The 22,209-nt window shown below is 40.0% G+C and overlaps 1 non-coding gene across 1 annotated transcript; it reads left to right on the forward strand.

Moving 5' to 3' along the window:
- Positions 1-16,956: 16,956 nt before the first annotated feature.
- On the forward strand, positions 16,957-17,088 carry LOC132224961 (small nucleolar RNA SNORA51). Its single transcript, XR_009450773.1, has one exon. It is a non-coding gene; the product is annotated as a small nucleolar RNA SNORA51 (small nucleolar RNA).
- Positions 17,089-22,209: the final 5,121 nt, after the last annotated feature.

Genomic DNA, 22,209 nt, shown 5'->3' on the forward strand with positions numbered 1-22,209 from the left:
TGACATGTCATCATCATCCAGAACCCATAGTTGACATTGGTATTCACTCTTGGTGTTGTACATTCTATGCATTTGGACAAATGTATAATTACACATCTCCACCATTATAGTGTCATAGAGAGAATAGTTTCACTTCCATAAAAAAATCTTCGGTGCTCTGCCTACTCATCTATCCCACCCCTCAGCCCTTGGAAACTACTGGTATTTTTACTGTCTCCAAAATTTTGCCTTCTCCAGAATGTTATATAGTTGGAATTACATAGTATGTAGCCTTTTCAGATTGGCTTCTTTCACTTATTATATGCACTTAAAGTTTTCCCATGTATTTTCATGGCTTGACAGCTCATTTCCTTTTAGCGTCGAATGAGAGTCCACTGTCTGGATGGACAACAGTTTATTTGTCCTTTTACCTACTGGAAGGTGTCTTGGTTGCTTCCATGTTTTGGAAATTATGGATAAACTGCTATGTTGTTAGCCATGTGCAGAGTTTTCTGTGAATATACTTTTCAACTCCTTTAGATAAGTACAAGGAGTACAACTGCTGGATCATATGGTAAGACCATGTTTAGTTTTATAAGAAATGTCCCAACTGTCTTCGAAAGTGGCTACACCATTTTGCATTCCCACAAGCAATGACTGAGAATTCTTGTGGCTCCACATCTTCACCCATATTTGGTGTTGTTATTGTTCAGGATCTTTTCATTTCTAATAGACGTGTAGTGGTATCTCATTTATTTAAATCTGCATTTCTCTAATGACATATGATGGGAGCGTCTTTTCATGTGCTGCATATGAACATCTTCTTTGGGGATGTGTCAGTGATTTGTTAATCAGGTTTTTGTTTTCTTATGAAGTAGTTTTAAGAGTTTTTAGTATGTTTTGGAAAATAGTCCTTTATCAGACCTGTTTTTTGTAAATGTCTTCTTATTCTTTTGACAATGTCTTTTGCAGAGCATAAGATTTTCTTTTTTAAAAAATATATTTTATTGATTTCTTTACAGAGAGGAAGGGAGAAGGATAGAGAGTTAGAAACATCGAAGAGAGAAACATCAATCAGCTGCCTCCTGCACACCCCCACCTAGGGATGTGCCAACAACCAAGGTACATGCCCTTGACCAGAATTGAACCTGGGACCCTTCAGTCTGAAGGCTGATGCTCTAGCCACTGAGCCAAACAAGTTAAGACACAGAGCATAAGATTTTTATTTTAATGAAACTCAGCTTATGAATTCTTTCTTTCATGAAGGTGCCATTGATGTTGTATCTAATAATTCATCACCATACCCAAGTTCATATAGGTTTTCTTCTGTGTTACCTCCCAGGAGTTTCATAGTTTTGCATTTTACATTTAGATCTATGATTCATTATGAGTTAATTTTTGTGAAGGATTAGGACTGTCTCTATATTCATTTCTTGTGGATATCTAGTAGTTCCAGCACCATGTGTAAAAAAAATAAAATTCTTTGCTCCATTGCATTGCCTTTTCTTTGTGGTTAAAGATCAGTTGACTACATTTACATGGGTCTATCTGGGGCTCTCCATTCTGTTCCAGTATTACATTTATCTATTCTTTCACCAATACTACACTGTCTTGATTACAGCTTTATGTTGTCTTGAAAATTTATTGCTTTTAATAATAACACAATTCTGGAACTAAGAATTTTAAAGCCCTGAAATACATCTTTTCTAAAAATTTGAACTGTTTCACTATTGTTCTAAGTTTCATGTTCTTGAAGAAACTGGATGCTGCAGGGACTTGCCTCTCTGTGGCTGGTGCCAAGGGCAGGATTAACTGCATGTTACAACCAATCACCAGAGACCGGTCACTGACAGGAGGTTGCAGGAAATATGATGTGATTCAAGTCCATGAAAATCTGTGCATTATCTGTTCTTACAAAGGCCACGGTATTTGCTTTGCTTGATGGGATGATGGACTCTGTAAATGTGAAATGAAATTTTATTTCCTGGCAGCATGAGGAGTTGGAAAAGGTTGTGAGTTAGAATATGACTCAAATGAAATCAGGAAGAATGCATTCAGCTGATGCCCAGCACAACGCCAGACATTTCAGGAAATTCAAAGCAGATACTTACTTGTCAAACCTAGCTTTCTTCATATTATTTTACTAGAGGCCTGGTGCACAAAAATTTGTGCACTCGGGGGGGTTCCTCAGCCCAGTCTGTGCCCTCTTTCAGTCTGGGACCCCTCGGGGGATGACCACCTGCTGACTTAGGCCTGCTCCCCAGGAGATTGGGCCTAAGCTGGCAGTCAGACATTGCTCTAGCAGCCTGGCAGCCTTCGGGGGATGTCCACTTGCCAGTGGGGAGCAGGCCTAAGCTGCAGTCGGACATCCTTAGCACTGCTGAAGAGGCAGGAGAGGCTCCTACCACCACCGCTGTACTGGCAGCCATCAGCCTGGCTTGTGGCTGAGCAGAGCTCTTCCTGTGGGAGCGCACTGACCACCAGGGGAAGCTCCTGCATTGAGCGTCTGCCCCCTGGTGGTCAGTGTGTGCCATAGTGACCAGTCATTCCCAGTCTTTCTGCTGTTAGGGTCAATTTGCATATTACCCTTTTATTATATAGGATATGCACAGCCTTTGGAAAGGCACTGTGCTATCATGTAACCCTGTAGGGCATATCAGGTAAAGGGCATGAGAAATTGATGTTCAAGTTCCTTAAAGAAATGAACATGGAAGTAGTTTCTCTTCTCAGTAGGTGAGACAAAAAAAAAAAAAATCGGGTATTATTTTTCTTTTAGAAAAGATTTATTCATCTGATACCATTCTGAACTTCTAAAACATAAAGTGACAAATATAAGTCTCATAAAGTACCCTGGTTCTGATGAGTAAGACAGCAGAACTCGATAACAAATCCTGGATGGGAACCGTGGTAGCAGAACCACTCAGCCGGAAATGTGAACCTGCCAAAACATCCTTTAAAAAGGAAGGTAAAGAAACACTCTTCAGAAAAGGGCCCTTGAGCAGCCAGAGGCCATCCTGCTTTTCTGCAGAAATGCATGGAAGACAGATTGCGCTCTCACGCATGGATGTGCCACACCTCTGCCCAGAGCACCACTGAGCTATGCTTATTTTTAAAGGTAATTTTATTTTAAAATACAAATATAATTAGTGTAAAACAGGAACAGATGTTAATAGATCTAATGAGTTCATTTGCATGGTCTCAAAAAGCCAGAAAAAGAATCTATTTTTTTTTTTTTAAAGAATAGGAGCATTGCTTTTTCCAAAATTTTCTTCTAGGTTTTTTTGTTTTGTTTTGTTTTTCCTGTTAAAAATGTCTTCTTCCTATTTTTAGAAGAAAGTAAATGCTAATTTGTATACCAATACATAGATCTCAATCAGAGATCTTTCCAAACACATTCACCAACTGTGTGCCTGAAAGATACTGTGGACCTGGGAGTGCCTTGTGGTGACAATTAATATAAAGCTCACATTTAGCACCATGCCCTTCAGGAGACCTCCCTCATCAGGAATTTGTCTTGTGTGTATATTTCTGGGCAGAGAATAAAACTTGCTGTTTCTATTACTACAAACACCTTTAAGTTTTCTACTTGTGCCCTAAAAGTTACCATTTCTTCTTTAGCCCTTACCATGGCTTCTCTGTCCTCACACACAATTTACAATCTTAATTCTAGACTAGAGGTCCGGTGCACAAAAATTTGTGCACTCGGGAAGGGGGGTCCTTCAGCCCGGCCTGTGCCCTCTCGCAGTCTGGGGCCTCTTGGGGGATGACCACCTTTGGGCTTAGGCCCACTCCCCGGGGCATTGGGCCTAAGCTGGCAATCAGATATCCCTCTGGCAGCCCAGGAGCCCATAGGGGATGTCCACTTGCTAGTGGGGAGCAGGCCTAAGCTGCAGTCGGACATCCTTAGTGCTGCTGAGGAGGCGGGAGAGGCTCCCACCACCAAAGCTGTATTGGCAGCCATCAGCCTGGCTTGTGACTGAGCAGAGCTCCCCCTGTGGGAGTGCACTGAACACCAGGGGGCAGCCCCTGCATTGAGCGTCTGCCCCCTGGTCTTCAGTGTGTGTCATAGTGAGCAGTCATTCCAAGTCGTTCTGCTGTTAGGGTCATTTTGCATATTACCCTTTTATTATATAGGATAGAGGCCTGGTTCACGGGTGGGGGCCAGCTGGTTTGCCCTGAAGGGTGTCCCGGATCAGGGTGGGGGTTCCGCTGGGGTGCCTGGCCAGGCTGGGTGTGGAGCTGATGGGTGTTTGCAGGCTGGTCACACCCCCTTCTGGGTGGGGGTCCCCACTGGGGTGCCTGGCCAGCCTGGGTGAGGGGCTAAGGGCTGTTTTCAGGCTGGCCATGCCCCCCATTGGGGACCCTCACCCCGATGGTGGCATGGCCAGCATGGTTGAGTGACTGAAGACCGTTTTCAGGCTCCTCCCTCAGTGCCCAGCTGGGGCAACCCAAGCCTCCCACTTGCTCCGGCCAGCTCCATGGCCACCGCCCACAGGCTCCTCCTTTGGCGGCCAACACAAGCAGGCGGGAAGCTTGACTTCCTTCATCGCTGGGGGTGACCCAAGCCTCCTGATGGCTTGTGGCCGTAGCCATCTTTGCCCTGCTAATTTGCATATTCCCTCCTGATTGGCTGTGGGGTGTTGCAGAGGTATGGTCAATTTACATATTTGTCTATTATTAGTGTAGCTAAATGATTGCATTATATTCTATATGAACAGCTGTCCACCCCTGTATATTCTCTATACAGAATGTCCCTTTATTTCAATTTTCTATAAATATAAAAGTGACAATAGAAAAGTTTCTGCAGCCAAATTGAAAAATTTTAAAACAGCACAACTTAAATAACTTCAGATAAAGATCCCACTGTTCCCATTTCAGCCACAGGTAAAAGTTTTCCTGTTCAAGGTGATGATATCTGTGCCTTGGTTTGTGGGGTGGTCTGTTGACTTCTTGTTCACAAATATCTTCAACAACAGGGGCCAGGGCCACCTCTATTTTCATATCTCCCACCCACCAAACCCAGGGAGGACACAATATACAGCACACCTCTTTGAATTGCCTTCCAGATTTAATCTTTTGCCTCAAAAGTGAAATGCAATTACCTGGGCTAAATCTAAGTAAAATGGATTTCAGAAAGTTGAAGTCATGACGTCCTCTCACCTACCTTGACTATCCATTTCTCCAATGATTCTTTTCTAACAAGAAGGATAAACAATGCAGTCCTCACCTCAAATTCTGAAGTTATAGTTGGTCTCTTTACTAACTGTTGGTGCAGTTCTTCCAATAGCTCTTGACCTCATTCTCTATGTGATGTAGACTCTGTTCACCTCTCAGCCACTATACTGGCAGGTGAGCCCTTCCAGACCCTTCCTTAGCATTGCAGAGGCATCACTGTTGCTTGTTTTTCCAGTTCATTTTATACTATTTGGTTATTAGTGATATTTATAGTCTTCTGAATTATCTGGCACTTACCAATGCCCAGTGACTTACTCCCTGTTCCAACATTTTTGTCCCACCTGCCCACACTGGAAATGACTGCTTGTAGGACATCTGTAGAGCTGCTCTTCCGAGTTTCTTTTCATGCACCTTCATGGTATAGTGGAGCACAACCCCCTTCTTCCATTATTGTCTAGTCCTTGAGATCTTAGACTCTTAGCTCACCAGAGAAGTCATTTCATGGAGTTGCTCCAGAATATCTATTGCAAAAAAATTGTACTATATGGTAAAAAATGTCAAGTACACTTGAAAACAGTAGAAATAGAATAGTCCAAATTTACCACATATAATCCTTCCTTAAATGCTGAGCTTTTAATGGAAAAGGGCAATTGAGATGTACCAGGCCACAAAGGACATATAACTAGCTATCAGTGAGTCAGTATATGCAAGGGGAACTCAAGCTCAGAGGAGCCAAGGTTACCTAATGACAAGCAAGCTACTTAATGACCACTAATCTTACTACCATGTTGACCAGTTGTTGAATTGTGGTGTGGGACCACCAGCTTAATAAAACCTTGACCAGATCTTACTGAATACATTGGAATTACACATTTGTGACAGATCTCTAGCAAAATTGTGAACCCCACCTCCCAACCTAGATTAATTTATTTGCTCTAATTTCTCTACTTTTAAATACTTGGTGGATTTCTAATGCTTGGAGGTGTTGCTGGCCCTGGATCAGTATTTCCTCCCCCTCCCCTCTGTGTCTCCAGTTAATACTTACAGCTTTCGAGAACAGTATGATGATGGCTATCTTCTCAGCTGCACAGGAATGAGGGGTAGAAAATTATTCAGAAAAACCTATCTCCACTGATATCTTCATACAGCACTTGTGCTTTCATGGGCTCCCATGTCTCATCAATCAATTAATCTAGCAACAATGGACACCGAGTAGGTGACCTGTAATTGCCAAGGGAGAAAATAATTATGAAAATCCTCCCATGGTTCAGGAGTTTACATTATTTATGAATGGACAGACTAATACAATGGAAAATATGGCAAAAATGGAGTTGTCTCGTTTAAGTTTGCAATTCTCTGACTACTGGTATTAAATGTGAGGTTCGGTGAATAAGGGAGATTCATTACAGTTGGACAAAACTCACATGTAGAGTCAACAAAAGGTCCAGTTAAACTTTGCATACATAATTTGGAGATAAAGACCTTGAAGGCAGGTAAAGGGGTCACAAGCCAGAACTGGATTCTAACTGAGGTAACCTAATGCTAAATAAGTTCTTTTTCTTCTAACCAGTAGACAGGCAGAGAACTTGGCTTAAAAAAAAGTGAGATCTGAGCTAAGGTTAGACCATGGGAAAGACTTAGAGTGTAAGATTATAAAGTCATTAAAAAGCAAAAGCAAGCACTGAGAGTTGGCAGTGACTGAAGTCTAGTCAAAGAGGAGGAAGGGATACCACAGGCCTCTGGACACAAACAGTCAGCTGTGTCAATGCCCCAGACCACCCAAAATGTCAGAGGCTTGCCACAGACGATTTGTCGAGCTCATTGGGATCACACATGAGCTATGTGCCAGGGTGGTTCTGCTACTCTGCCCTGGGCTTCTCATCCAGAACCAGGTAAAAGCATCCTTTATCTGGAAGTCATTATTCTCATGGCAAACACTAAAGATCAAGACAAACCAGACATCCCTGGCCGGTTTGGCTCACTGGATAGAGCATTGGCCTGGGGACTGAAGGGTCCCAGGTTCGATTCTGGTCAAGGGCATGTACCTGGGCTGTGGGCACATCCCCAGTATGGGGTGTGCAGGAGGCAGCTGATCGATGCTTCTCTCTCATCGATGTTTCTGGCTCTCTATCCCTCTCCCTTCCTCGCTGTAAAAAATCAATAAAATATATATTTTAAAAAAAGACAAACCAGACAATCATAGTTTAAGGGTATGTTTTAATATCACAGAGACTCCCAGAAGTTCACACAGCCAACATGACAATGGAACAAGGAGATGTATTCCACTTCCAGGGAGGAGTTGCAGGTCACAAGACAGCTGGTGGGGTGAAGGGTCCTCTCATGGAACTGGGAGCAAACAGTCACACCACTCTAGTCTGAAATACATCACCTATATGTTCTCCTACTTCACTTTTAGTCACCGGCTTCCCTGATTAGATCAATGGAATAAAATATTAAAAGTGCCTAACACTTTTTGTCTCTCTGCAATTCCAGGCCAACGGCAGTTGGTAAGAAAATGTACAATCAGACATTGTTTTATAAGTTTGTTTCTAAAACTAAATCATTTACAGAAAATTTTTCCTAGTGAATTTCTGTCACATTACTGGCAATTTTGAAATGAAGTTCTCATAACATAGTTTCACTTTAACAGTCTACTTGAATTTTCTGCCTTCTCCCCCAAAATAAAACATGCATATGATGTTCATCTTTTCTAGTGCCATGGGCAGCATGGAGGTCAGTGGATTCTGAGCTATGTTGGACATTCAAATTTAAGGTCCATCTGAGTTTAAACATAGTTTAAGCAGAGATTGACTCAAGCATGACTGGACTCACAATCCAAGCAGAAAAATCTGAAGTCTAAGTTTACAAATTTTTGGAGTAAATTATATAAGAAAAAACAAACATAAAGTCCTTCAGGTTAGGGGCATTCACTCCTGCAGCTTCAGGCCGGCGGGATGGAGCTGCAGGAGTGACCTTGGACAAGGCGTGTCATTTTTCTCAGAGTTTCATCTTCAGAGATGCTTCTATATGTCAAGAGACTCAGGATCTTGACAACCACCACTCTTGTGGTTGCCTAGACAACATAATCAACAATAGCCTTTTTGGCAATCAAGGAAATAAATTTATATTAAAAAAAAATAAATACTTCTGCTGCTCTTGTCTAAGCAATTATACTAATTAGATTGAAAAATCTTGACATTTCCAATTAGGATGTCCTACCAAATGTATATGTGTAAGTGGAACAGAAGGTAAATACTGATTTGTGAAACCAGAATAATTGCATGATGGCATGCCTCAGGCATGGAATTAGACAACACAATATGTTAGCATGATTATCTATTTTTTACTATTTTTGAGTTGAAACAATCATTTATAAAATACAAGTGTTAGGAAAAACATCAGTAAAACATTTGGAAATGAAATATGTCAAGATGGGCTCAAAGCAAATAGAAAGGAAACAACAGAAAAGGTTTTCTTTCAACTAAAAAGGTCATAAAACATGCTAACTTGCAATCATCAGTAACTCCAGAAGGATATTTTCAGGTCTCCACTCCTTGCCTATTGCCATATATATTTATGATTTTAAAAACAGAAAGTCCAATGGATTTGCTTCAGTCTTGTGGACTTACAACAGTCACAACTCAGGGAATGCAATTGCGGCCCATTCCTAGGTTTAAGGAGCCCCACGTACAGATTTTCACTGAGGAGTTCTATATAGGTTGCACAAGTGTCCTGTGTGTTTCCTCTTTACTTTTTCATGCTGAAACTCTCAATCTCCCATGTATTTTGTTGGTTATAGAGATGTGGATCATACCCTGGACAGGTGGAGCTGCAGGAGTCACCAATCATCACTTTATCTGCAAATTCTTCCATGTTATTTGCCTACTGTGTTTCCATGAGCCCACTGAATTCCTCTAATAGTACGTGGTATTTGCACACACTTCCCTGGTTTGTTAACTATCAATTTATGTGTTTCTTTTAACCTAGTTATGAAATACAGGACCTGAAACTACCTCTTACCTATATCATTTTTCTAGCTATAGTGAAAGTTTTAAAAAAATACAGTTTCAAAACTCTGGTTCCCAAGATTGTCTATTCTGATAATCAGACACTTGCTACAATAAAGACTGTGTTTGTTCTGATAAAGCCCTTTTTAAACATTATTTTATAAAATATTTTAATTTTTTTAACCTGAACCATAGCAACCAGTGGCCTGACACCTCTGAGAACCATCCCAGTTGACCTGTCATTTTGCATATAGTCATCTCAGTCTGTCTAGAGTAGAGGGTGTCTAGTGGTTGATTCTATAGAGCAAACCTTTTCCTCCAGCTTCCTTTCCATCCTTGAGATTTTGTTCCACTCTACACAAGCAGACCACACGGCCCACAGGCACACAGAAATTCACAGAATCGCTCACACACTCCCACTCAATGCGCCTGTCAGTTATGATTAGGGGAAGTTGCAGTGATAAAGTCACCATGGTGTGACACAATGGGGTGAGTACCTCCCTCAACACATGCCAAAGGCCCATGGCACTGTTTGCTCCACACAGTCTTTGAATGACCTGACTGACAGATGCCCCATCCTCTTTTGTTTCAGCTTGATCATCATAACATGAGAAGAGAAAGCTGAGGGCCAGACAAACAGGTGTCCTTCTGTTCTGGTTGATTGGCTAAAACTAGTTAGAATGCCCCACCTCACTCCAAGAAACTGCACTGTCAGCTAAGAAGTGAGCCACTAAAATTCTGTTTAATCAAGCAACAGTGTCTGGAGTTTTTGAACCCTCCACGGGGAAATGGAAGCAATTCGAAACAAGTGCAATGGACTTGGATTCCAAAACATAATGGTGTTGGCTGACCTCATCATTCCTTTCTTTCTTTCTTTCTTTCTTTTTTTTTTGTATTATCAGGGAAAGGGAATAGTTTGAGTTAAAATTAGAAATTAATTCTGGAGAGACAAAATGACAGTGGAATAGGCAGACATGTCACAAGCCTTATCCCAGAGCAGATAGAAGGAGAAACTAAATCAAATAACATCCACCCAGAATTGACGAAGTAGACACAGCTGGTGAGACAATGCACAGCCAGGAAGGTCAGAGGATGCCTGGAGAATGGTAAAATCAGGGATCTGGACTAGGTAGAATTGTGAGACCTTCAAGCCAGAGGGTCAGAAGGAAGCCACACGGCACCGAGGCTACATCCCTTGGGACAGGTGTAACTTCTGACTGTGGAAAAGAAGTCTGTAGGGCTGCTGATGGCAGGGGATTCTAGATTTAACCCCACAGCTGCGAGAGGCTGAGCCCAGAGGGAGCAGCCTGAACAACTGCCCAAACCACGCCATGCTGGGGTGAGAGAAACTTACAGTGGTGCAGCTCTTTCCTCTCTTTTTGGTCCTTGTTTTTATTCTCTAAACCCAGTTCATAGGACCTTTCAAATACACTCACCTGGGGCTAAGGTGCAGGCAGAGATGTGGACTTGTAGAGTCTGGGGAAAAGAGCAGGTCGAGGAATAGTGGCAGGGAGTCTGACAATGAGACATACCTGACACACGGGACCTAAGCAGCCATTTTCTCCTGAAGAGATAGCCCCTCCCTGCAGTCTCCAGGCAACCAATACAGCCACACCTAGTTTACACCCTGAGTGTTACAAAGGACACACACAAAAAAATCTGAATAGTCCCTCAGGGACTGGCCTGAAGAGAGGTCGTTCAGTCCCGGAAAGCCATACAGCAACCTATCCAACTTAACCCTGTCAGAAACAGCTGCTTGAGAGATTAAGATTGAAAGTGGGCAGACAGGCTAAGTGGGAAGATTGGACCCTCTGCTGGCAGTCAAGGCTGTGGAGATAGATACAAACAGAGGAGTAGTGGACTACTTGGACCTTCAACAATCTAACAGGAAACTGAGAAGTAGCAGAAAGTACAGAAGAGGAGATCTTAAACCAGCCCTCATAGGGCATTAAAATTTGGCAGAGCTCTAACTGGTTTGGCTCAGTGGATAGAGTGTCAGCCTGTGGACCCAAGGGTCCCAGGTTCAATTCCAGTCAAGGGCATGTACCTTGGTTGCAGGCACATCCCCAGTAGGGAATGTGCAGGAGGCAGCTGATTGATGTTTCTCTCTCATTGATGTTTCTAACTCTCTATCCCTCTCCCTTCCTCTCTGTAAAAAAATCAATAAAATATATTAAAAAAAAAACTCAGCAGAAATGAATTGCACTTCACTTTTTCATTTTTATTTTATTATTATTTTGTTATCTCTCTTTTTTCTTTATTTTCCTTTTTTGTTTGTTTATGTTTTTATTTCTTTTCAAATTATTTTTTCATCATTCTATTCTTATAATTTTATCCTATTAATTTTTTTAATTATTTTTTTTCTTTCTCTTTTTCTTCTTATCCACTCATCCTCTTTCTACTTTTTCTGTACTGAACTGAGGTCCTCCCCATATACATCCAATTCCTTAACCTTACTTTCTGTATATAAGCTCGGCCTCTACAGATTCTGCCCCCACCCTCTCTTCTGGGTGTTTGGTGTTTCCATTTGTTGGTTTATCTGTTTGTTCTGTGATTATATATATATATATATATATATTTTTATTTTTCCTCCTTTTTCTACTTGTTATTTTCTCTCTTACAATTTTTTCTCTCCTTGATATCATTTGTGCTCTCTTTTCTCTCCCCTAATTCTCTTTTCTCTGGTGATACTTATATTGGGGTTATAGGTGTCGTGAGTGCATTTGTGTTTTGTTCCCTTTCTGTCATGTCTTGTCAAGTTGCATTCTGTCCTTTTTGGTCAATGTAGTAGAGAGTGAGCCACATAACCAGACACCCAGAGAGGAGACTCCATCCACAAATGCGTCAATAATACTCCAGGCCCAACTACAGAGGCAGGAAGATGGCAGCAGTGAGGGAGAGAGCATGAGTAACTGAGGGAGCATAAGGGGAGTGTGTGGACATGTGGTGTGTGTGTGTGTGTGTGTGTGTGTGTGTGTGTGTGTGTGTGTGTTTGTGAGTGAGGGACTGTTAGATCCTGCAGGACTTTCAGGGGAAGGAGGACTGGGCTTACCTAGCCAGGCAGCCTTTGCAATGATTGCAAACAGTCCCAAAGTAGTCCCAGGCTACTTCAGAGGCCATGCCTTCTTGAAGGGGAGAGCTGCTGTGACTGGGAGCCCAGCCTTGCCTCCACCCAGGGTGCCCTAAGACACCATCTGGGATTCTACAGCCACCCCCGCCAGGGACCTGCCACCTTGGCTGCAGTCCCATGAACACCAAGACTCCAGCCACTCTAGCCACTGATTCCTGTGAGTTCTGAAGTGCACTCACCTCTGGCCAATCCAAAGGCTTTAGTTCAGAGTGCCACAACCACATGAGCAGCAGCCATGTGAGCAACCCACTTCTTTCTGAGGAGAAGCAGCCGCATGAGCTGCGCACCCCTGTCTGAGGAGCAGCAGCTGCACATGCAGCCCACTGCCATCTGAGGAGCAGAAGTCACGTGCAGTCTGTCCCAGTCCAAGGAGCAGCAGCTTCAAGCAGCCCAGTCCCATCCAAAGACCAACAGCTGTGTGAGCAGCTTGCCCCTGTCCTAGGAGCAGCAGCCACACCGAGCAGCCCACCCCTGCCAGCCAGTGGAGCCACCACTGCTGCAAGCAGCTGCATGAGCAGCTGCACAAGCAACACCCATCCAAGGAGCTGCCACCAACTGAGGAGCAGCTGCTGCTGTGACCACCTGAGGAACAACCGCTGCCTGAGAAGCCACTGCTGCCAATGGAGCAACCCACACACAACTGGACACCTAGATCCTTCAGTGAGAGCAAAAATGGGGAGACAAAGAAACCCCCGAAGGAAGTAAAAGGAGGAATCACCAGAAAAGGAGGTAAGTGAAATAGAGGCAAGCACTATGTCAGAAAAAGAATTCAGAATAAGGGTCATACAATTCATAAACCTGATGGATGAAAAAAATCAACTTATATAAGAATTAAAAGAAAATAAAGAGTGACATAGCTACAATAAAAAACACTATGGAAAGTTTTAACAGTAGACTAGAAGAAGTGAAGGACCAAATTAGTGAATTAGAAGTCGAAAGCAAAACACACCCAAACTAAACTATAATTGGAGAAAACAATTAAAAAAGATGGGGAGAGCCTAAGAGAGCTTTGGGACAACATGAAATAAATCAACATACAAATAATAGGGGTGCCCGAATGAAGATGAACAAGGGTTATAAAACCTATTTGAAGAAATGTCAGAAAACTTCCCTGACTTGGGGGGAAAAAGTCACACAAGCACAGAAGAGTGTCAAACAATATGAAACTGAATAGACCCATAACAAGACACATTGTAATTACAATGGCAAACATTCAGGACAAAGAGAGGATCTTAAAGGCTGCAAGAGAGAGAGACAAAAAGTTACATACAAGGGATCTCCCATTAGATTATCAAATGATTTCTCAACAGAAACACATCAGGCCAGAAAGGAATAGAAGTAACTTAACAAAGTGATGCAAAGCAAGGGACTGAATCCAAGAATATTCTATCCAGAAAGGCTATTATTCAAAATTGAAGAGAAAATAAGAAACTTCACAGACAAAAAAAGGGTAGTGGAGTTTGTCAATACCAAGCCAGCAATGCAAGACATGCTAAAGGGACTGGTGTAAAAAGAAGAAGAAAATAGAGAAGGAACACAAGCGCAAAAAATAAAAATGGCTACAAACAAGTACCTATCAATAATAACTTTAAATGTAAATGGCTTATTATTTATCTAAAGACATCAAGTGGCTGAATGGATAATAAAACATGAACCATATATATGCTGTCTACAAGAGACTCACCTCAGAACACAGACTCACATGGACTGAAAGCGAAGAAAGAGAAAAATATCTTCCAGGCAAATGGAAATGAAAAATAAAAAGCTAGGGTAGCAATGCTCAATACTTATATCTGACAATATATGCTTCAAAGCAAAGGCCATAACAAAAGATAAGGAAGGTTACTACGTAATACTAAAGGGGTTGATACAACAAGAGTTTATAACCCTGGTAAACATATATGCACCTAATGCAGGAGCACCCAAATACATAAGAAAAAATCCTGGAAGATATCAAGGGAGAGATTGACAACAATACAATCATTGTAGGGGACTTTAATACACCACTGACATCACTGGATAAATCATCTACACAAAAAAATCAGCAAAGAAACAGCAATCCTAAATGACTCACTAGATTGGATGGACTTAATTGACATCTTCAGATCATTTCACCCCAAAGCCACAGAATATATATTCTTCTCAAATGCACATGGGACATGTTCAAAAATAGGCCACATATTGGTTCACAGGCAAAGTCTCTCCAAATTCAAGAATATTGCACTCATATCAAGCATCTTCTCAGACCACAAGTACATAATATTGGAAATAAATGACAATAAAAACAATCAAAAAATTCAAACACTTGGAAGCTGAATAGCATGCCATTAAACAATGATTGGGTTACCAAAGGGATCAAAGAAGAAATTAAACACATCGTGGAAATGAATGACAATGAAGAAACAACAATCCAAAATTTATGGAACACAGTGAAAGCAGTCCTGAGAGGGAAGTTTATAGCTCTACAGGCCTACCTCAAAAAACAAGAAAAAAATGGTAATAAATTATCTAACTCTACAACTTAAAGAATTAGAAAGAGAGCAACAAGAAAAGCCCAGAGTTAGCAAAGGAAGGAGGTAATAAATATAAGAGTAGAAATAAATGACATAAAGACACACAGATGTGTGATGAAAACTAACAAACAAAAAAACAATACGGAAGATCAATGAAACCAACAGCTGGTTCTTTGAAAGGATAAATAAGATTAATGAACCTCTAGCCAGGCTTACCAAGAGGAAAAGAGAGAGGACCCAAATAAACAAAATCAGAAATGAAAGAGGTAAAATAACAACAGACCCCACAGAAATACAAAGAATTGTAAAAAATACTATGAATAACTCTATTCCAACAAACTAGACAACCTAGTGGAAATGGAAATATTCCTAGAAAAATACAATGTTCCAAAACTCAATCAGGAAGAATCTAAAAATCTCAATAGGCCAATAACTATGGAGGAAATTGAAGCAGTCATCAAAAAGCTTCCAGCAAACAAAAACCCAGAGCAAGACAGCTTCACAGGAGAGTTTTACCAAACATTCAAAGCAGAACTAAAACCTATCCTCCTAAGACCATTCCAAAAAATTCAAGAGTAAGGAACATTTCCAAGCTCATTCTATGAAGCCAGTATTACCCTAATAACAAAACCACAAAGAAAACACAAAGAAAGAGAATTGGAGACCAATATCCCTCATGAACATATATGCCAAAATCCTCAAAAAAAATTCTATCAAATTGGAAGAGTACTAATTCAGAAAGATCATACACCATGACCAACTAGGATTTATCCTGGGGATGCAAGGATGTTACAATATCTGCAAATCAATAAACATGATACATCACATAAAAATATTGAGAGCTAAACATCACATAGTCATATCATTTGAAGCAGAAATAGAATTTGACAAAATCCAACACCCTTTCTTGATAAATACCCTTAGCAAAGTGTGAATAGAGGGACCATATCTCAACATAATAAATGCCTTATATGACAAACCTACAGCCAACATCATATTCAATGGGCAAAAACTAAAACCATTTCACCTCAGAAGAGGAACAAGGCAGGGATGCCTACTTTCACCATTCCTGTTTGACATAGTACTGTAATTGCTAGCCATAGCGATTAGACAAGAAGATGAAATAAAAGGTATCCAAATTGGAAAAGAAGATGTAAAACTGTCATTATTCTTAGATGACATGATATTGTATGTAGAAAACCCTAAAGATTCCATCAAAAAATTATTAGACTTAAGAAATGAATTTGGCAATGTAGCAGGATACAAAATTAATACCCAGAAATCTATGGCATTTTTATACACCAATAGTGAACTTACAGAAAGAGAGATTAAAAAAACAATCTCATTTACCATTGCACCAAAAAAAAATTAAGATACCCAGGAATAAACTTAACTAAGGAGGTAAAAGACCTCTACTCAGAAAACTACAGGACACTGAAAAAAAGAGATAGAGGAAGACATAAACAGATAGAAGAACATACCATGTTCATGGATTGGTAGAATTAACATCATTAAAATGTCCATACTACACAAAGCAATCTATAGAATAAATGCAATCCCAATTAAAATGCCAACAGCATATTTACAGACCTAAAACAAACTCTCTAAAAATTCATCTGGAATAAAAAATGTCCCCGAATAGCTGCAGCAATCCTAAAAAAAAGAACAAAGTAGGAGGGATCTCAATATTAGATATCAAACTGTATTACAAAGCCAATGTTCTCAAAACTGCCTGGTACTGGCACAAGAACAGACATATAGACCAATGGAATAAAATAGAGAACCCAGAAATCAACCCAAACCACTATGCTCAATTAATATTTGACAAAGGAAGCAAGAACTTAAAATGGAGTCAAGATAGTCTCTTCAATAAATGATGTTGGGAAAATTGGACAGATACATGCAAAAAAAAAATGAAACCAGACCACCAACTTACACCATACACAAAAATAAACTCAAAATGGATAAAGGACTTAAATATAAGATGGGAAACCATAAAAAATATTAGAGGAATCCATCAGCAACAAAATCTCAGACATATGCTGAAGCAATATCTTAACCAATACAGCTCCTAGGGCAATGGAAACTAAAGAGAAAATGAACAAATGGGACAACATTAAAATAAAAAGCTTCTTCACAGCAAAAGAAACCAGGCCTCGTGGTTCTTACCACAGGCTGTGTTCTTACACTGACTGTACAGAAATAGGAGGCAGAGTAAACTTGCCCCATATACACCTCAGCTCAGGCTCTTTACCTGGTCTGTATTATGAATGGGGAGACATTGAAAAAAAAAAAAGAAAGATAGAAAGAAACCATCACCAAAACAAGAAGTAGGTTCACTTCATGGGAGAACATATTTGCCAATATTAAATCCAAAAAGCGTTTAATGTCCAACATTTACAGGGAATCATATAACTTAACAAAAGGAAGATAAACAACACAATAAAAAAATGGGAAATGGACCTACATAGATACTTTTTGAAAGAGGACATACAGAAGGCCAAGAGACATATGAAAACATGCTCAAAGTCACTAATCATCGAAGAGATGCAAATGAAAACGACAATGAGGTACCATCTCACTCCTGTCAGAATGGCTATCATCAACAAATGACAAGTGTTAGTGAGGATGTGGAGAAAAAGGAACCCTCGTGCACTGCTGGTGGGATTGCAGACTGGTGCAGCCACTGCGGAGAGCAGTATGGAGTTTCCTCAAAAAACTAAAAATGGAACTCCCATTTGACCCAGTGATCCCACTTCTAGGAATATAATCCAAGAAACCAGAAACACCAAACAGAAAGTATATATGCACCCCTATGTTCATAGCAGCACAATTCACCATAGCTAAGATTTGGAAACAGCCTAAGTGCCCATCAGCAGATGAGTGGATTAAAAAACTTTGGTACATCTACACATAGGAATACTACGCTGCTGTAAAAAGGAAGGAAATTTTACCATTTGCAACAACATGGATGGACCTGGAGAGCAGTATGCTAAGTGAAATAAGTCAGTTGGATAAAGGTAAATATCACATGGTCTCACTCATTTCTGGAATATAATGAACAACATAAACTGATGAACAAAAACAGATCCAGAGACAGAGAAGCATCGATCAGACCATAAAACCTCAGAGGGAAGGCATGGTTGGGTGGGGCTAAGGGGGAGAAATCAACCAAAGGACTTGTATGCATTCATATAAGCATAACCAATGGACTCAGAGACTTGAGGGGGGTTAGGGCATGAGTAGGGAGGTGTGGGGGCAATGGGAGGATAAGGAACATACACAATACCTTAATCAATAAAGAAAAAATTAATTAAAAAATGTAATTCTAACAGGTGTATCCCAGTGGTTAAGCACTGACCTATGAACCAGGAGGTCCCAGTTGGATTCCCAGTCAAGGCAAATGGGCAGTTGAAGGCTCCATCCCCAGCAGAGGGCATTCAGGAGGCAGCCGATGAATGATTCTTTCTCATTATGGATATTTCTATCTTCCTCTTCCTTCCTCTCTGAAATCAATAAAAATATATTTAAAAAATTAAAATTAAGTTTAAAAAAAGGTGAAAGACTTTGTCAATTTTTCTCTTCTATATGTACCCTGCTTTATGGACATTGGAGATTATCAATGGCAGTTTTCTGTGTTGGTTCTTTGTAGCTGAAACTCCAAAGCCCACCTGAATTTATATCAGTGTTTTTACTGCCATTTCAAAGTAAGAGACTTATTTATAAGGATGTGTGTCTCTATCTTATCAAGTAAGTCAGGATGTCTTTCTGAGCCATAGATTAAAAATCTTCCAGTATGTACTTTTACTTTGTAAAATATGGTGATGAAAATAGCTTTCTTATTTGGGTTTAAATCCTCTATACTAATAAAAGGGTAATATGCTAATTAGACCGGATAGAGTGGCCATCTTCTGGATGTTTGATTTCCTTTCGGACAAAGCATGGTGGTGGGGGCCAAGGCAGAGGCAGTTAGGGGTGATCAGGCTGGCAGGGGAGGGCACTTGGGGGTGAGATCAGGCCAGCAGGGGAGGACAGTTAGGGAAGATCAGGTAGGTAAAGGCATTTAGGAGCAATCAGGCTGGCAACCGAGAGCAGTTAGGGACAAGTTAAAGCCACCAGGGGAGGGCAGTTGGGGCAAGATCAGGCTGGCAGCGGAAAGCAGTTGGGGGTGAGATCAGGACAGCAAGGGAGGGCAGTTAGGGGCAATCAGGCAGGCAGAGGCAGTTAGGGATGATCAGACTGGCAGGAGAGAGCAATTATGGGCGAGTTCAGGCCGGCAGGGGAGGGCCATTAGGGGCAAGATCAGGCCTGCAGGGGAGGGCAGTTGGGGGTGATTGGGCTGGCAAGGGAGCAGTTAGGCGTTGATCAGGCTGGCAGGGGCCTAAACTGGCAGTTGGACATTCCCTGAGGGCTCCTGGACTGTGCAAGGGTGCAGGCCATGCTAAGGGATCCCCCCAAATGCATGAAATTTCATGCACTGGGCCTTTAGTATTTTAATATGTTTAAAAAATATGTAAACAGTGGATGTATCTGACATTCCATAGCTCTTCTATATCTTCATCATATATACATTAATATTCACTTGCCTTTCATATGCATATATTCCAACTACTAAAATAGATTCTAAACTTATGGAAGGTGGGTCTCCTTTACCAGTTGCTATCTTCCTAATACCTATGCAGAAATCATTAAGAGCTTGAATGCTTAAGATAGGTTTTGTGGAGAAGGCTATGTGTGCCTTAAAAATTAGACATCAGTTATTCAAGAGAGGTTACAAGAAAAATCATATGCATTTTGTGATAATCAAGGCATTGAGGAGGTAACAGGAAGACTTGAATATTTAAATTAGGAATAATTTGGCTAAGTAAAGTAGAATCATGTTATGAGGTTTTGAATGACAGAATAAGGCATTTGATTTAATTCTTAAAATCTTGATGTGGCGATTAAATTTTCATAAGCAGTATTTTGGGAAGGTTCCTCTAAATATGGATAATAATGCTTGAGCAGATGAGTTGTGGGAAAGGAAGGGGAGAGAAAATAAAAGGAGATTATCTGTTATATGAGTTAATAAAACCCTAAGACATGTAAAGCTAGACTTTTTTCATTACTCAACAAACAAAACAACGGAAAAGGAAGTGGTTAAGTGATTTGAACAACAAAAACAAAAACTATTTCATAAACTTTTAAATTCTCCCAGTAACTAACTATACCCCACACACAATTAGTTAGACATACCAAATGGATATGCTGTTGGACAATCTGTTTAAAATGTGTTTATTTTAAATTTAAAGTAATTGGCTTTTAGTGTTCAGTATTTCACACTTTAGCTATTCTCATTTGCTCAATTCCTTAGGGAAGTTAGCTACTTTAAGGTACAAAATGTGTGTGTATGTGCTTTTTCTAAAAAAAAAAAAAAAAAAAAAAAAAAAAAAAAAAAAAAAAAGCTTACATCCAATTTTTAAACATCAACACAATCCATTAAAGATGATGCTAATTTAAGTTGATTTTCTTTTTGCCTTTCCAGTACTTTTCCATCTCTAATTATTCATATGTTTTGGTTTCTCTAAAAAATAATTGTGCTCTGAACTGATTTCATTAGTCAAATTTTACTCTAGGTATCTACTTTTTACAGTCACTTACTTCATAGCGCCTTGGGGACTTCCTATTGAGGACAAAACCGCATAGATTTGTCTTCCTTCCTTTCTTCCTTTCTTCCTTCCTTCCTTCCTTCCTTCCTTCCTTCCTTCCTTCCTTCCTCCCTCCCTCCCTCCCTCCCTTCCTTCCTTCCTTCCTTCCTTCCTTCCTTCCTTCCTTCCTTCTTTCTTTCCTTCCTTCCTACCTTCTTTCCTTCCTTCTCTTCTTCCTTCCCTTAATGCTTCTTCCTGACATTCTTTTTCCCCCATGCTAATTACAGCATCACTATTGAAACAATAAAGAGACAGTTGTGCTCTGGAGCTCTGGAGAAAAGAACACCTTGCATTCCTCCATTCTGATGGATTCATCAATTGCCTTATTAATGTACAGGACAAAGTAGAGAAGCCATGCTACAGAACTGTGATGGAGTCCTTTTGTGATTCTAGGAGATTCTAAGACACAGGTTACAGTATTTTCAACCTAAGGCACATTTCAAGAAAAATCAACAAATCTGAAAGTAGAGAGGGCAAATATTAATATTTCAATTCATATATGAAGAAAGGGATCATGAATCAATAAAAAATCTAAACAGACTAATAATGAGTAGAGGGCTGAATCAGCAATCAAAAATATCCCCACAACGCAAAGCTTAGGACCAGGTAGCTTCACTGGTGAAGTCTAACAAACATTTAAAAAAGGATCATATACACATAGACAGAGCAGGGGACCAAAACAGCATCCAGAAGTAAACCCAAGGATATATGGGAACGCAATATAATAATATTCTAAGACAGTAGGAAAGGTATATTTGTTTACAAGTGGTATTAGCAAAAAAGACAATACAACTAGAGAAAACAAGCTAAACCTATATTTTACGTAAAAATAAAGAATATGTAAATTAAATATTTAATGTAAAATGTAAAAGAATACAAATATTGAAAGAACCTTTGAGGTGACTTTTAACTGGAATGGAAAAACTTTCTTATGCAAACTCAAAAACCCAAAATCCATATAATAAAAGTCACATAAATTGTGTGAGTTCTTATTTTCTTTGGCTAATAAAGTGCTTTTTATTTCCAGTTGAATTTCAATGTCTTAGGCAGGACATGCATTATCCAGTTCCATGGTCTGCCTTTCTCCCTACTCGCTTACATAACAAACCTCTTTATCTTTATACACATTAACTACACTAAAATAAATCATTTTTTACTGGTACAATAAAGAAAAATATCTGTAGAAAAATAAATAAAAAAAGAATCAATTCTCAAACTCTTTTTTAAAAATTACAGAACATACAATGGAGTCAAGACAGCCTCTTCAATAAATGGTTCTGGGAAATTTGGTCAGACGCATGCAAAAAAATAAAACCAGACCAATTTACACCATACACAAAAATAAACTCAAAATGGATAAAGGGCTTAAACATATGATGGGAAACCATAAAAATATTAGAGGAATCCAAAGGCAGCAAAATCTCAGACATATGCCAAAGCAGTTTCTCCACTGATACCACTCCTAGAGCAATGGAAACTAAAGGGAAAATAAACAAATGGGACTACATCAAAATAAAAAGCTTCTGCACAGCAAAAGAAACCATCAACAAAACAACAAGAAAACCCACTGCATGGGAGAACATATTTGCCAAGGATATTTCCTATAAGGGATTAATCTACAGCATTTACAGGGAACTCATACAACTTAATGAAAGGAAGACAAACAACCCAATAAAAAAATGGGCAAAGTCCCACCATAGATACTTTTCGAAAGAAGA

The sequence above is a fragment of the Myotis daubentonii genome, chromosome 1 (assembly GCF_963259705.1).
Source record: "Myotis daubentonii chromosome 1, mMyoDau2.1, whole genome shotgun sequence".
NCBI classification, from domain to species: Eukaryota; Metazoa; Chordata; class Mammalia; order Chiroptera; family Vespertilionidae; genus Myotis; species Myotis daubentonii.